Source organism: Gadus morhua, chromosome 14 (genome assembly GCF_902167405.1).
Source record: "Gadus morhua chromosome 14, gadMor3.0, whole genome shotgun sequence".
Taxonomy (NCBI): Eukaryota; Metazoa; Chordata; class Actinopteri; order Gadiformes; family Gadidae; genus Gadus; species Gadus morhua.
Window position 1 is genome coordinate 26,934,794 of NC_044061.1, and position 14,330 is coordinate 26,949,123.

The 14,330-nt window shown below is 42.1% G+C and overlaps 1 long non-coding RNA gene across 1 annotated transcript; it reads right to left on the reverse strand.

The window, feature by feature from the left end:
* Positions 1-1,517: 1,517 nt before the first annotated feature.
* Positions 1,518-3,524, reverse strand: LOC115558919 (uncharacterized). The gene is made up of 3 exons (XR_003979384.1): positions 3,194-3,524; positions 2,213-2,346; positions 1,518-1,587 (listed from the first exon to the last, which is right to left on the reverse strand). It is a non-coding gene; the product is annotated as an uncharacterized LOC115558919 (long non-coding RNA).
* Positions 3,525-14,330: the final 10,806 nt, after the last annotated feature.

Genomic DNA, 14,330 nt, shown 5'->3' on the forward strand with positions numbered 1-14,330 from the left:
AAAGAGGACCAGGCTTATTAGCGCAGGTAGAATCAAGTACATTCTCAGTTGATCCAGGTTGTTTTCTTGCATAGATGCAATGTGTATTACTAACCTGTGGCGGGCAAGCCTCCACCAATATCCTCTTCAACCTTTATTGAAATGGTGTCTGGGGTCTGCCGCTTTACACATAAAAAAGGAAGCACACACACAAGACATATTCTTTCATTTTCACAGATTAGCTGTCAATCCCCACTAACAACACATTATGCCTTTTCACACTGCCAAGCTGGTTCGGTCGCAGCTTGGCACGCTCTGCAATTTCAATGTCTTGCCCGTGTAAAACCAAGGGGGTAGAATCCCCCTTGAAGACTTTTATGTTTGCTTTAGCTTTCTGCTAAATCTTAAATACATTGCACTTTCTAAAAAGCTTTTTTAACTTTGCCTTTATTTTCTATTTTAATACTAAAATGCCTTTTTAACTTTGCTATGTTTTCTTTTACTTATCAGTTATTGTATTGTATGACAATGTTTATATGTGAATCACTGAGTCTGCCTTGTGTATGAAAAGTGCTATATGAATAAAGTTGCCTTGACCGCCTTGCCTTCGTCTCTGAGCTGACTTTCTTGGTTCACCGGAGAAGGCGGGGCTACACACCGAGTGTAGGACTCTTTACAATGAATTGCAAATAGATATTAACATCTTTTTGATTCAAGACCCTCGCATGCAAGAATGAGTTCAAATCTGAGTGTAGGATAAAACGCGATTAACTATTTACAAGTGCAAAAATGCCGGATTTTTTATTATTTTTTTCAAACCACTTTGCTGACGAAGCATTGTAAAGAAAGTTTGTCTGGTACTTTCTCTTAGATCGACCATCTTTCGTCTTCTTTAAATGCGACTGCATCACCTTCTCTCCCATGATGGTCAGCAGCTTGCGGATTTCGCCGTCTCTCCAGTTACAACTATTCATGTTGATATCGCTGCATCGTCTCTGTTGTAGAGACAATGCAGCAACACCTCTACCCAAGCCTCCCCCCTAGAACCGCAAGGCTGTCTTATCGCATTTACATCAAAATGAAACCCCCAATATGTGTAGGGTCAGAGAGGGTTAATAGGGGTGTGAAATAAAGCCTGTAAATTACCTCGCTCAGTGTAAACGTGCAGATCACACAGGGGAAAAGTTGGGCATAAGACGGGCATATTTGGCGGTGTAAAAACGTTTACTGAATCATAAAGGTGTGAGCTTTCTATGGGTTTGTTTTAGAGTTGTAACAGAGGAAACCTCTCTTTTGGATGGTGAATGAGAAGATGATTTCCAACCTGCACACGCAGCTCCTCGTGGCAGACCAGCCGCTCACCGCGCTCCTGGCTCTTGGCCGCGCGGTGGTCCGCAGGCAGCGAGTTCAGGGCCTCCACTTCTGACGAGGTGAAGAGGGTGTCATGGCCGTCCTCCGCCAGTGGGCCCTCCCCTTTTCCGTAGACGCTCAGAATCTTCAGCTCCTCGCTGTGACTGGACATGTGGGAGGAGCCAGGGGCGTCCACACCAAGAATCTCTGAGGTGGCGCAACACTGAGTGCTACGGTCTCCAAAGGCATCGCAGTCTTCTGCAGACGGAGAAAACAAGGAAAAATCAATTGTTTTGATACATTATTTGCATAAAGGGAGGCATTGTGTATTTGTACACAATGCCTCCCTTTATGGGAGGCATCTTTAAATGTATGCAACATTGACACAGAGGGTTTAAAATGGGTACTGCTGACAAAGATTCAGTTTTGGAGAGGGACGTCACCTCCAGCACCCTCCTCCCTAGACTCAAAGCTCAAGTGGTTGGCCAGGTTAAGGACACTCAACGAACACCAGCGCAAAATTATCTGATCACAACATGACATGCGAAGCGCAATTCTGTTTCGACACTAAAAAGCAACAACGTCTCCTTCCCTCTAAGCTGATCAGCTAACATTCATGCATTATGAATTCCTTGATGTTTGAGAATGATAAACCAGCTCATGTGGCATCTGTCTTGAAACCATTCTGGGCTCTTGACTGATTCCATCTTTGAAATGCAACTCCCAAGTTGGACTCGTGTTTTAGCAGGGCGCTGGTCATGATGCTTTTCCAAAGAGGACCAGGCTTTTTAGCGCAGTTAGAATCTAGCATCAGCCTAGAATTTATGCTGCCTAGAATCTACCAAATCAAAGAAAAAAAATACTCAATGAGTAATGTACACACCTTCACTTTTAAAATGGGGCTGCATAGACTTTAAGGACAGCTTTGTGCCTACAAATATGCGTTTCCAGGTTTTCTGTCTGGCAGGCAACATCCCTTGAGAGAAGCTGCTGAATGTAAGCACTTGATGAGCTGGCCTGCGTAGAGAGAACAAAGAAAAATCAGTACTAAATTTTTTACCTTGTATGTATTGTATTCCAGGTGCAAGTTGTAAAAAGATACAAGAGAAGCATGTTTAGTGAATTACATTAGCCTAATACTTAAAATGAGTTCTATGAAATGATATTACATCCTTGATTTGTTTAAATATTTTATAGTTCATCTCAACAACCCAATACCATGACATCAAGCTCTGCCGAAATCGGCTAATAACCCTTTGATTTGAATCAGGTGTGAAGGGGAAAACATGCCTATAATAGTGCGTTTCAGGTAGACTTTTTTGCCCGTTAATAACCAGCTATATCTGGGAGTACAAGAGGGTAGAAGGGGGCGAAAACACGGGTTACCTGGAACGCACCATATGTATTTAGGATGAGTTTAACAGGTCAATCTCCTCATCAGTAAAACGCTAGAATTACTGCGGTCCAGTGGCCGGTAGAATACAGTTGTATTCGTTTGTTGTAGTATGAGCAGACATTGTTAAACATTGCATTCCCTGGGTATACAAGCAGTAGAGATCAGTGCCTGTACCCCCTTTGTTGAATTATGCCCATTCTCGTGTGATGCCCCATGCTTGCTGAGATGCACACTCGACTTACAGTGTGTGTATTTATAGGAATGAATGGGCGGCCATGTATTAGTCCACTGTCCTTTCTCTATAATAGGTCCATGGTATTTACACACATAACTGATACTATCTACCGTAACATTAGCGACAGTAACTTGGCTGTTAGCTGTAGCGCTAATACTAAAGCAGCATTATAATGCTAACAAGGTAACCATATACAGTAAAGCAACACAATGATATGGCGTTAGTTAACTTACTTTTTCGAGGTTTGTAGCTGAGCCGAGGAGAGTTGGTACTGATCCAGACTTGATTTTCAGACGTTGAGCAAGTCCAGCACTGTATTGGCCCAAGTTGAGGAAGCAGTCGTCAGTGAAATGTTTGGCGCTGCCGTGTTCTAGCAACGGGACGGCCATATGTTCCTGACCTCATCTGACTCCCGCGCTGCGTTTGTATCCAGTAGGCGTGGCCTATGACGTATTGGCTCCGGCTTCCTCATCCGTCTAAAGATGCCAAGTACCCCTGACCATAGACATCTCATAGATGTCTATGCCCCTGACTGCAGCCCCCAGACGGAGCCCACCATGGAGGGGGCGGGCACTCAGTCCACATGGAGGGGGCCGGCACTCCGCCCACATGGAGGGGGCGGGCACTCAGTCCACATGGAGGGGGCGGCCACTCAGTCCACATCGAGACGATTGAGCAGATTTCTATGGAAGCATATATGTAGCAAAATTCAAATGGCAATGCAATTTGGAATTGCATTATGCATTTGACAATTCATTATGCAATTTTATAATGTAATTTGTAAATACGTTATTCAAAGTGTATTTTAACATGCAAAGTGACAATGCAATCCTCAATTAAATTTGCAAAAGTTATAACAATACAAATAGAATAACATTTTGTCAAATTATTTGAGTTCCTTTATGCAAATTGAAAAGCTATAGCGTCCCCGTGATTGCAATCCACTTCGCCACGCTCCGTGTGTTGCGATATTCAAATGACATTTCAATCCGCAAAACGAACGCTTTGCAAAAGATTTGGCAAAACGGAATCCAAAGAGGAATCCAAAGAGGAATCCAAAGAGGAATCCAAATAGGAATACAAAGAGGAATACAAATAGGAATCGTAAGAGGAATACAAATAGGAATCCAAAAAGTCAATATGCAAAGTGGCAAACGTATCAGCCAATCAGCGTCTGGGCGGCAACTACGTCACTTGCTCGTAATTTCCTTGTTCCCTTCTAGTTCGTAGCCTATGGTCCATGGTCACCAATGGAGATTATTGATACGCTCCGAAGTTTGGTCGATGATGTGGAGAACAATCGAGTTGAAGACACAGATGCAGTAGAGAGAGTGCGTGTTCTGGGAGAGAGGATAGACGACTTATCCTCACTGGTACGTTTTGACGCCAGTGTGGTATACACAAAGATTTCCCAAGTGCTACAGGCACTTGGTGCAAAACGGGTCGGGAGACCCACCGTCTCCACCCACTCCTCACCTACAAAGCTCTCCACAACCTAGCCCCCAGTTACCTCTGCGAGCTCCTCCAAGAATACACTCCCTCCCGCTCCCTCCGCTCAACCTCTGCTGGACTACTATGTATCCCCACATCACTACTCATTACGAATGGGTGCCCGGTCATTCAGCTGTTCAGCACCCAGGCTCTGGAACTCCCTCCCCCCATACATAAAACAGTCATACACCATTACAACCTTCAAGTCACAACTCACCTGTTCAAACTCGCACACAACGTCTAACTGATCACTGTCTTGATTGTTTGTTTGTTTTGTTTTTGTTTTATTTATTTATTTATTATTATTATTTTTCCACAATGTGTTGTTTTAAACTATTTATGATAACTTTATGCTCTGTAAGGTGACCTTGGGTGTCTTGAAAGGCGCCCTTTCAATTAAATGTATTATTATTATTATTATTACCGTGGAGATACCCTTGGAGACAATAGAAAGTGACGTCGAGACGCTGATTGGCTGATACGTTTGCCACTTTGCATATTGACTTTTTGGATTCCTATTTGTATTCCTCTTTGGATTCCAATTTGGATTCCTCTTTGGATTCCGTTTTGGATTCCTATTTGTATTCCTCTTTGGATTCCGTTTTGGATTCCGTTTTGGATTCCGTTTTGCGGATTGAAATGTCATTTGAATATCGCAACACACGGAGCGTGGCGAAGTGGATTGCAATCACGGGGACGCTATAGCTTTGCAATTTGAATAAAGGAACTCAAAGGAATTTGACAAAATGTTATTGTATTTTTATTGTTATAACTTTTGCAAATGTAATTGAGGATTGCATTGTCACTTTGCATATTAAAATACACTTTGAATAACGTATTTACAAATTACATTATGAAATTGCATAATGCATTGTCAATTGCATAACGTAATTACTTATTGAATTGCAAATTGCAAATTGCATTGCCATTTGAATTTTGCTACATATATGCTTCCATAGATTTCCGCTGCTCTTGTTAATGCAAGAGTAAACGGTAATACTATGTTAAAGGGGTAGTTCGGAATTTTGGACATAGGGCCTGATTCCGAAGTGAGCATTGGTATTCTATATCACTGGAGACAGTTTTCAACACATTTCATTCAGTCCTTCTAGTTGCAGAGTTCGCTCGTGCTAGGCTAGCGCAAGTCAACGGGCAATGCTAGCCTGCTATTAAAAACAGTCTTACCCACTCCACAGTACACCCGAGGTGAATCAATTATAACGCCAGACTATAGATTTAAATGTCTGTGTTGATAGAATAATGTTAGAAATAAAACTAACCATGCATCGCATGAATCATCGAGGGACTACTTTCTCAGCAGAAGCGGAATTCTACTATGCGCTGGTTAGGTTTGTAACCGAATCACGACAGAAGAACGTAAACAGAGAAGCGTGGGACAGAAGCGCAATTGAACGACTAGGCAACATGATGGTTCAGTGTGCTTTTAGAAATCGTAGAAATAAACGGTACAGATGGGCACCACAAAGTTTCCACCAACTGGGTACTGGGTATCTTTCTTGCTGCGTACCATGGAACTATTATAAAGTTAAGCATAGCCTAAACGACTTGCAAATACATTTTCTCTTGTTTATTTTTTTTTCGCTTAGCTGTTCCACTCATGGACCTATTTTATGGAGTCAGTTTCCTGTCATAATTCAAACCTGAAAAAAAAAGTTTCAAAGGCTTGTAAGTCTGGGTTTGAAAACTCAACACCTTGTAATAAAGGTTTTGCAACACTGAAAAAAGAGATTATAACCTGAAAAAAATTCAAACTAAAATTCAAACATCTGTAAACATGATTTTGTGTTCTATTTTATCTTCTTCATCATTTTCACCAACACATTTTCAAAGTTCAAACAATTTCACCAGCGCATTTGCAGAGTTTCAAATCTGGCACTGTTCTAACAGTGTATTTCATTGTTGCCCGGTTTTGAAACCTTGTAAATGGGATTCTGCTATGGAGTCAGTTTCCTGCCATAATTCAAACCTGAAAAAAAAAGTTTCAAAGGCTTGTAAGTCTGGGTTTGAAAACTCAACACCTTGTAAAAAAGGTTTTGCAACACTGAAAAAAGAGATTATAACCTGAAAAAAAATAAAACTAAAATTCAAACATCTCTAAACATGATTTTGTGTTCTATTTTATCTTCTTCATCATTTTCAGCAACACATTTTCAAAGTTCAAACAATTTCACCAGCGCATTTGCAGAGTTTCAAATCTGGCACTGTTCTAACGGTGTATTTCATTGTTGCCCGGTTTTGAAACCTTGTAAATGGGATTCTGCAAACAGGTGTTCATACATTGAGAAATACGTTTTGAAAGGTTGAATATTTAGTTTTAAAAACTTGTAAAGGTGTACATTTACGACATTGCAACGTATTTTTTCAGAACTGACTTTTCAGCACTGACTTTTCAGAGATTTGAGCGCAAGCTTTGAGTCACGTGAATATTGGCAGTGTTCTGACGCCACTCGTTTTGAAACTCCTGACAGTCGAATCTGAAAACGTTCCTGGGGGCGGGACCATTTAGCTCTAAACCTATTGGTTGCTCTCGGCTGACGTACATTCCAATCACATGTGCCGTTCACCGGGCTGTTCTTGATTGACAGTGCTCTGCCGATGACACGAATAACAACGGGTTGATTTCGCGGTTGATTTTGATTTCCATTTTCTGGAACCAGAGTCTCATCTCCATAGGACGCGACTAGCAAGGACGCGTCCTAGCAAGGCTGCAGCCTTCACTTTGGGAAACAGCCATGGTTCCAGAAAATGGAAATCAAAATCAACCGCGAAAGTCGCTTGTTATTTGTGTCATCGGCAGAGCACTGTCAATCACGCACAGCCCGGTGAACGGCACATGTGATTGGAATGTACGTCAGCCGAGAGCAACCAATAGGTTTAGAGCTAAATGGTCCGGCCCCCAGGAACGTTTTCAGATTCGACTGTCAGGAGTTTCAAAACGAGTGGCGTCAGAACACTGCCAATATTCACGTGACTCAAAGCTTGCGCCTGTGTGGTCAAATCTCTGAAAAGTCGGTGCTGAAAAGTCAGTTCTGAAAAAATACGTTGTAATGTCGTTAACGTACACCTTTACAAGTTTTTAAAACTAAATATTCAACCTTTCAAAACGTATTTCTCAATGTATGAACACCTGGTTGCAGAATCCCATTTACAAGGTTTCAAAACCGGGCAACAATGAAATACACTGTTAGAACAGTGCCAGATTTGAAACTCTGCAAATGCGCTGGTGAAATTGTTTGAACTTTGAAAATGTGTTGGTGAAAATGATGAAGAAGATAAAATAGAACACAAAATCATGTTTACAGATGTTTGAATTTTAGTTTGAATTTTTTTCAGGTTATAATCTCTTTTTTCAGTGTTGCAAAACCTTTATTACAAGGTGTTGAGTTTTCAAACCCAGACTTACAAGCCTTTGAAACTTTTTTTTTCAGGTTTGAATTATGGCAGGAAACTGACTCCATATGATATAGCTTTCTCCACGTTTCTCCACGAAGCTGAACATGTTTTCAAGATAGGGCCGAGGGGTGGGGCGATGACGTCATGGTTTGCGGTTTCAGTCGGTTTCAGGCGTACACACGAAACCAAAACGAAACCGGGTAGATTTGAAACCACCTCCGAGGGTGGTTTCGTTTTGGTTTCGTGTGGACGCCTGAAACCGACTGAAACCGTAAACCATGACGTCATCGCCCCCCCCTTCGACCCTCTAGCCAATGACTGTTAAGCCCGCAGAGTCTCACCCTTAATGCGCATGCTCGCCTCTTCTTCTTATTTATTTTCCTTCTGGATTTCTGTAGCAGAAGCAGCGCCCCTTATGGGCCTGGCATGTGTACTACAGCGTTTCTACAGATCTACCCGGTTTCGCTTGACTCCGTCTTTACGGAGATACTCCGAAACCGGATAGATCGAAACCGTAACGGTTTCGCTCGTTTCGGCTTTGTGTGGACGGGGCCTAAATCGACGCCACTTCCACCTGGGCGGGACTTTACATCCTACGTCACTCGCTATGGGTTTGCATGCGTAGCCGTTTGTCTCAGGGATCTGTGCATGAACTCCCTTGCACTACAGATTACGAGCGTCAGTGTCGTACGCGATGGAGGGTGGGTGACATTCCTACAGTCTGTGATGATAGGCTATATTTCTACAAATGACTTACTATTACTAGCGATTAACATGACGAAACAACACAAACTAAGCTAACATTAGACTATAGCCATACCAGATAACGCCATACCAGCTAACCCTAACTATTTATATTAAACTCTGAACCATTTTGCAACAGGCAACTGTGTGTTGGTGCGTCTTAATGCTTCCCACGTCTGCGTCTGCATCTTTCCCACTCCTGGCTAATAGTTTCAGGTTTTGTACTGTATATCAGAAATGATCACCCTGTACCACACTGCTGACTTGTTGACGCATTTTTCTAGGTATCTTAAGTTTCCTACTGGAGTCATCAAAACTTTGGACTTTGTTATTGTAAGAAATATTGTGTTGCAAAAACACTTTGTGTCTTACCCTTAGCGTTACCCTAACCTTAACCCCAGCAACATTTCTTCATCATAAACTACAAGTTACGCAAAATGGCATACAAACATCCAGTCCAATATGAAAGAAAAAAGCTAGCTTCATTAAGGAATCGAACCCCTTATCCCCGCGTTAATGAGTTGTTCTCTGACCACTAACCCATCAGGTCTTAGTACATGAGATTCAAGAGTTAACCACTTGACAATCTTTAAACTTCGGTTGCCTAGAAATTGTAAAGACAGTGATGTGTGTACATTGTGCGAGTATCCGTCACTCGCGATGTGTGTGCAGTCCAAAATGAAAGAAAAAACCTTGCATCACTAGGGAATCGAACCCCCAATCATCAGTTGGTCGTTGGTAACTGTAAACAAAGAGATCGCATTTTGTTTAACTGCTAACTAACAAACGGGTTTATGCGTTCACTGAACAAAGATTATGGGAATAAAAGACTACTTTTCCATCAGAAAAATCATCAGAACCGTTATTACCAACCCATAGACACTAAAGCCAAAACCTTTCTCACATGCACACCCATCGCGAGTGACGGCTATGCGCACACATGCACACCCATAGCGAGTGACGTAGGACGTAAAGTCCCGCCCAGGTCAAAGTGGCGTCGATTTAGAGAGTCCCGCTTCGGGAGTCACATGTCACGTGATTTTTTTTGCTCTGAAGCAAGCTTCGAAGCAGTGCTTCTTGGGAGTTGTAGATCAGGGTTTGAAGCACGTATCGAAGCTTCAGTGTCACACTGCCATCACACTGCCATGCAAATGTGGTGGGAGGCGATTGCCTCCCACCACATTTGCTTCATGCTCCTCATATTCCACCACATTACTGGCGTCTTTATTTTCAATTGACATTTTGTCGACAATTCAACAACGCAAATGTATACGCGCACATAAGTTGCAGAGTTAAAGCACGTTAAACGGGGCGCGGCTCCTCAACGTTCCGTACGGTGGTGATTAAAGTCATTCACTTCGTGTCATCAACTGGATCATTATACGGCTTTTTCCGTTCAAATAATCCTCACGTCAATCAAGACTTTAATCACAGCGTTTTAGTACCGATGCTCCATTCCGGTTAAATGTACAATTAATTCCACAACTAATTAATGTCCGACATCATGTTCATTACATCCATCCAGGGAATAACTCTTCAGACGTTTTCAACTATGTCACGGCTTTCAAGCATGCAAATTATTGAAGCCTTACGGACGCCTTGGGACGGATTTCAAGGCGCTGCGGCATCACTTAAGGCCGATTTAGGGTCGTTTTAGACGCAGAGACGTAAGCACGTAATTTACACAAGGGACTTGTTTTAGACAAGTTTTGATTTACGGTTCCTTTAAGGTTCCTTAAGGATTGCGCGTGTTGCAAGGGGATTCTCCGCCAGAACAGTAGGGGGAGCAACGAACGAATCTGTGGGCGTGGAAGTGGAAATCGCTTGCTTGTTTATATTTATAATCATAGCCGCGGGAACGTATTCTCAGCAGGGGGTGCTGGAAAAAAAAACTCAGCCTGGACTAGACTCGCAACTCGCTACATTGATAAAAAAAAGATATATAGCTGCGCAGCTCAATTACACCAGTGCATGCGCGCACAGTCGAAAATCGATCGTTGTGTTCACACCATGGTTCACATCCAGCTGCTCACAGAACAAGTTTAGCGCACCACCGCTCCCCTCACACTTTTTCATATAACTTTTTTTCAGCACTATAAATGCTGCGTCTCAAAATGCCTTGGACAGCAGCGACGATGACCCGCTTTGCCACGGGCCGAAACAGTGCGGAGCGAACACAGCGGGGCAGAGGAGTGTCAGGAATAGTCTTTTGTGTACACATCAGTACGGCCTATTTGCACTACTGTTTAGTGGCAATGCAGTGTTTTATTATATGCCTTTTAATTTTCGTATATTATTTCAATGAATACAATTTATTTATTTATAAAAACAAGATCTGGTCTTCAAATATTTTTTCCAAACATAGGTCGGGTTTGTGTTTATATTCGGACCAATACGGTACAGCGGGCGCTCACATGACGTTAAGCATTTCCTGGTGCATAATGTGACGCTTCAGAACCTAAAATCCCGTTTCTCCCCGTTGACACGACAACACATAACCGGCGTTTTCAGAAATCTCCACTTTGGCCGGAGTTTTTAGAAATAATCGTTTTCTGTGATAAGACAGGGCCTCAGACAGGGGGTGCGGCAGCACCCCTACTTCCCGCGGTACTGTTTATAATTATCATAATTCGTTCTTGTGTTTTCTTCTTCTCCTTCTTCAAAATTCTTCATTCGCTTCTGTCACGGCCTTTTAAAAATGGCACTATTATGCTGTAAAACCGGAAATGTGAGACTCCTGAAAGGATGTGGTTAGCTGGCCAATCACAGTCTTTGCGAGCTGCGTAGGGCCGTAGTGTTTTAGTCGCATAGTCAGGAATTTGGGCCGACGCACTTAAGCACGTAAGGGTGGATATTTTACCGCGCAAGGGGGGGTTATGTATCTTACGTGCTTACGCGTTACGTCTAAAACAGAGCATATATCGGCCTTTACTGTTAGTTTGTTTTGAGATCGGCTGGTTGCGGTGGGTGCGTGCGTGCCATTCAAAGTAACAAATGAACAACTTAAAGACGATGCATGCACCTACACTATTCCTTCGGTTCAAAATAAAACGGCGTCGATTATTTGCCTCGAAAACGTTCCTATCGTTTCATATTGTGTGTATAGATGCGGCGTGGTACCGAGCGGTTGAAAACGATTTCTGTCGGCGTCTCCTGTGACCCCCGCACCTGCGTTCAATTACTATTTATACAACGGGGGCCTGAATCCAGCGATCTGATTTGTTCCTAACTGTTGTATAATGAGCGTATACATAACTGCTATGACGCCCAATCATTTTGTGAAAGTATCACTCCGCGCCTTGAAGTGGAAAGTGTCAAAGAATACAACCGTATTTTTACTAGCGTGTGTGTGTGAAGTCATTTTGCCATAATTTTAACAGTTGTATAAAAGCAATAGCACAGTTCACTGAAGTCTAAAATCGGCGAGTGTTCCATAGGATAAATTGCCGGCAAACCACTCTATCGGAGCCTTCTCTCGGAGGGACGCTAAAGTGTGTTGCATAGCGACCGTCGATGCATAGCGGCAGCCAGGAGGGACTACTTTTTGGTAGTCTTTAATAAAACGGCTACTTTGACTTTCTTGGTTTATTTTTAAATGTAGTGTGTCTATGACTTTCGTTTCGCCATAACAGTAACCGTTGTATAAAAGCACCACTGTGAAGGGGGTCGCCGGCCCTCCGCTGCGCGTCGGGGCCGGACAACGCCCCTTAACAGTGGTATAATGAGCACATACCACAGCCTGGCGTGATCTATTGCTTAAATATAGGCACGGGACACGCAGTGATTGCGTCATCGAACAGAAAGAAAAACAAAAGTGCGACGCCTGCAGTTCTTTCAATGGAATGGCTCCTACAGTCCCCTTTAATTATGATCGATCAGACATGTTTTGGACACCTCGAAGGGCATTATCCCGCTTATACCATGGTCACTTGCTAAAGAAAAGAAATTAAGATCATTCATTTATATTTTCATGAGTTTTAAAATCCAAATATAACGTTTTTCACAAGCCATAATTTAGTTTCCCTGGTAACGCCTGAGGGTTTGACTAATGCCTGGCACAATCATTACCCTCCCGTAAAGTTCTTATGCAACGGAAACGTTGTTCACTCCTCCAGCAAATGGGACGGACCTTACCTACGACTTGGCAACGGGAGATATTCTAATCCGCTGAGCTATGAGCCAGAGGGCTAACGTTATGAATTGTACATATTTATAATTCGAAATTCGTCCCAGCCTTTATACTACAGATACTCTAGGGTCTATAGCATATAAACGGGTTGCCATATTACAGTTTAATTAATTTTTCGCAATTTATCAGCTCTCGTTTTGAAGACTAATCACCCCGCCATTCGTTTCAATGGGAATCACGACGGTCTATACTTTCAACATAAAGTGTACATATTTATAATTTGAAATCCGTCCCAGCCTTTATACCACAGATACAATAGGGTCTATAGCATATAACCGCATTTTCTGATAACAGTTTAATGCATTTTTCACAATTCTCTCAAAGCTCTGGTTTTGAAGGCTGAACAGACAATTTGACTGACTACTTGCAGGTGTCCATATATCAGGGATTAATGGACACCCTGCAGCAAATAAGAATCAAGTATTCCAAAAAATACAAGCAGCGTATTGATCTACTATTTGATGAGCTGTGCATAGTCATCAGCAAGCAGAACCGACAAGTGAGCGGGTAACCTGCCGGCTTAATGCCCTCCTCCCAGCCAATCACGTTCAAGCATTCTTAAATGAAGTAGAATGAAAATATATAATATTGATTTGAGTTCTGCGTACAATGATTGATGTAGGCATAATGGAGAAGTCATAGTGATTGTGTGAGGAATAAGCTGGAAGCATTCATAGAAGTATCGGATTCTGCAGTGAGTGGAACTGACATGAGTGTGCTGTTTGTTACGCTAAACTGCGAATGGGAACTATTTTCCTTTTTTTCTTTTTCATTTCTCGGCAGATGAGCCAATTCCTGTGTCTTGTCGTTTAGGCTTCGAGAAGGTTCCAGCTGCAGGCTTGGGCGTCCATTTGTGTCTGCAGTGGGATGATATTGGACGCTTCTAGGAAATGCGAGTTGAGTGAAAATAAAAACAGTCATACACATTTGAGTAAGATATAAAGTAAAACTTTATCATGACATACAAGTTTAAAAGCCCTGAGAACCATATCTTTATATTACTAATGTGAACAAAACAGAATGTGTGAAAAACCACTTTGGAAAAGTGCTCTTCAATATAAACCAGCACAAACCGGTTTTTTACAAGCATTCATGTGCTTTGCCCTAATATTGTTTGACGTTTAAATCAAAGAAAAACTATAATATCAGTAATATCATTATTATCATATCAATAATAACAACAGTACAAAAATATGCACAAACCCCACAGATTAATTAATATACGGAGCATTGTACAAGCCAAAAACAACATAAAATTGATTAATGAGGTATTTGATAACCACTTGCATATGCACCTGCCTTCTCTTCTCATTTAGACGTCAGGTTCCTTTTTTTTCTTTTTTCTTTTTCAATTTTAAAACTGAATTAACTTCGGAATTGTCCGAAAGACACAAACTGCAGACGTTGTCCGATGTCCCCACTTCCTGAGTGATGAGGCCATGCTGGCTGTGGTCACACACACACGCACACACAAACTAATAATAAAATAAAAATTATAGTAATAATTTCAAAAAAATGCCACACTGAAGCCA